The sequence below is a fragment of the Marmota flaviventris genome, chromosome 2 (genome assembly GCF_047511675.1).
Source record: "Marmota flaviventris isolate mMarFla1 chromosome 2, mMarFla1.hap1, whole genome shotgun sequence".
NCBI classification, from domain to species: domain Eukaryota; kingdom Metazoa; phylum Chordata; class Mammalia; order Rodentia; family Sciuridae; genus Marmota; species Marmota flaviventris.
Window position 1 is genome coordinate 81,498,540 of NC_092499.1, and position 3,357 is coordinate 81,501,896.

Consider the following 3,357-nt stretch of genomic DNA (forward strand, 5'->3'; position numbering starts at 1 on the left):
GAAGTTAAAAGTAATATTTAGGATTTCATATATAAAAATGTATTCCTCTGATTCTTCTCAAACACCTCTTGTATCATTCTAAACTAAGGATTCATTCACAGTCTGCCTGGAACTGAACATGAAAACAGACAAGGTTTAAGCATGTTCTACTGACTTTGTCTCATGTTAACCAAAGGACAAATTTGATCTATGTGGAGTGGTATCCACCACAGTTTCTACTCAATTTCTACCCTGTGAAATATCTCAGACTACAAAATACCAAGGAACACCTACAAAGCAGTCACCTTAACAAAAGGGTTGGCTCCCTAAATAACAAATAAGATGTTTAAGTAAAGATTAGGCTTGGTATCTTGTTAGTCCCTGTCATTTTTTATGTTTTTTTCCACCTTCCAGATGACATCTAAGAAACTCATGAAAATTGATAAATGGCTATCCTAAACAAAAATTCAAGTATTTCTGAATTCATCCTGCTGGGACTTTCAATTTCTCAAGAACTTCAGTTACGTTTTCTTACCATCTTCATTCTTGTCTATGTAGCCATTGTAGTGGGGAACCTCCTCATTGTAATCTCTGTGATATTTGATAATCATCTTCACTCACCCATGTACTTCCTTCTGGCAAATCTCTCATATTTGACCTATGTCTGTCCTCTGTTGCAACTCCCAAAGTGATTGCAGACTTCCTTAGAAAACGCAAAACCATCTCATTGTGGGGCTGCATGGTCCAGATGTACTTTATGCACTTCTTTGGGGGTGGTGAGATGTCTCTCTTGATAGCTATGGCCATCGACAGGTATGTGGCCATATGCAAGCCCTTGCACTACCAGACCATCATGAACTGCAGGATGCTCATTGGGTTTCTGGTTCTGTCATGGTCAATTGGATTCATTCATACCACAAGCCAAATGGTTTTCTTGGTGGGTTTACCTTTCTGTGGTCCCAATGTTGTGGACAGTATCTTCTGTGACCTCCCTCTGGTCATCAAGCTGGCCTGCACTGACACCTATGTCCTGGAGCTCCTGGTGATTGTGGACAGTGAGCTCCTGTCCCTGGTGTGCTTCATCCTCTTGGTCATATCCTACATCATCATGTTCGTCACCCTCTGGCAGCACTCCTCCAGGGCCTCCTCCAAGGCTGTGTCCACACTCTCTGCTCACATCACTGTAGTGACCCTCTTCTTTGGCCCCGCTATCTTCATCTATGCTTTTCAATTCAATAGTTATTCTGTAGATAAGTTTCTGTCTGTGTTTTACACTATAATCACCCCCTTTCTTAATCCAATGATTTATACTCTGAGGAATCAGGAAATGAAAGGAGCCATTAAGAGACTGTGCAGTCAGAATAGTGTTTTCTCCCTGGACAGGTAAATATTGCTTGTGATCTCTAATTTTTATGTATTTCTTCTGCTATTTTTAGGTTTTCATTATTGTATACTTGTTCAAATAATTAAAATGAAAATGTAAAATATTATCAATATTATTCCCTCCAAATTACTGGAATTTTTAAGATATTTTTCTTTAAGATTTAAATGGAAATGTTCATAATACAGATGTAATGCCTAGATATGAATATGTTTTCCATGTAGCTGCTTGTCTTAAAATGTGTGCAATATGTAAACATAATGTTTCTATGTTAACAATGTATGATATTTCAATGTATTAATATGTAAAACTAGAACACTTTAATATAACACAGAAGATGGTGTTTGGCATTTATTTTTTAAAATCATTTTTTAACTTGTGTAATGTTTAAAAAGATTTTTATCACTCTATGTTAACTTTGTGAAGGTTATTTGGTAAAGTTCAGCATTGAATTTAGTGGATTTTTTCTTACTCTATGGTTCCAATAAATATCCTTTCTTATAAAACATATGAACTTATTTAGAAATTAATACTTCAAACATTTGCTCATTGTTGGGGCACACACCTGTAATCCTGGTGGCTCAGGAGGCTAACACAGCAAAATCTGAAGTTCAAAGCAAGCTTCAGCAAGTTAGAGAGATCCTAAGCAAAAAAAGAAAAAAAAATCAAACATTTGCTTGACTGCACAAATAGTTCTCTAAGAATATCTAATCAATTAAAATTTAAAATGATGTCTGTTTTACCCTTTTGTGTTCTACCAAAAAACATGACTTATTTTCTTAACTCAATTCAGTCAATTTTGAAACATTCTGCTTCTAAATATTTACTATGTACCATACTGTTTTCTAAGCAATAGAAAAACTGTTAATGATATATTTCTGGTCCTGCCCTGTGAAAGATGACAGAACAGTTACCTGTGTTAAGTACAGTGAACTCGGAAGAGGAGATGGATAAGCCCAGGCATTTAAAAAGCTGCAGAATTAGACATTTTCGCTTCCGTCCCTGGTCTGCTTCATTCTCTTGGTTATATCCTACATTGTCATGTTTGATACCCTCTGCAGCACTGCTCCATGCCTCCTACAAGAGGAAAAGAGCATTCCAAGCAGAAGGGCCTGTCTATACTGGAATTGTAGAGTGAGAAATAGCTTGTAGGAAAGAAGATAGAGCTCTATGATGGAGACTGATAAATAAAAGTAAGATTGATGCTGAGATATTGTATGGAAGGAAAGACATCAAAATGGACAATTCTACTGAATGCATTTTCAAAATCAGAAATGGAAAGATACAAATGGGTCTTGAGAATGAGATTCAATATACTTTTGGGGGGAGCATTTAATCACTGAGCTGCATCATTATCCCTTTCTGTTATTGTTATTATTGTTATTTGAACAATAATAACAATTCCTTGCTAAATTGCTAAAACAGTTCCTTGCTAAATTGCTAAAACAGTTCCTTGCTAAATTGCTGAGGCTGGCTTTGAACTTGTGATTCTCCGACCTCAGCCTCCATAGCCACTGGAATTACAAGTGTGTGCCACCATGCTCCACATGCCTATACCTGCATATCTGTAATCCCAGTATCTCTAGAGGATGAGGCAGGGAGATAACAAGTTCAAAGCCATTCTCAGCAATTTAGCAAGGCCCGAAGCACCTTAGCCAGACCCCATCTCAAAATAAAATATAAAAAGGCCTGAGTGTTGTTCCCCACACACAAAAAAATCATCGACTCCAATTTTAAATCAAATTAAAGTAAGCTTGTATTTGTGTACACAAAGGCCAGCCAGTGACTGTCTTACCAGAAATCCCAGGCTAGAGATAAGCACCGCAGCTTTCCAGGAACACAGTTTTATAGCAAAAAAAAATTGCAAAAGTGGGTGTCTTGAGAACTTCCAGATAACAGAATTTTGACAAGCATAATACAAAGAATACAGTAGGCTAATTATCTACATAGGATGATATTTCAAGGTAGGTTGTTATCTGGTAAGGGGGAGCAAGGAT

The 3,357-nt window shown here is 37.0% G+C and overlaps 1 pseudogene; it reads left to right on the forward strand.

Moving 5' to 3' along the window:
- Positions 1-425: 425 nt before the first annotated feature.
- Positions 426-1,366, forward strand: LOC139704622 (olfactory receptor 4K13-like; annotated as a pseudogene).
- Positions 1,367-3,357: the final 1,991 nt, after the last annotated feature.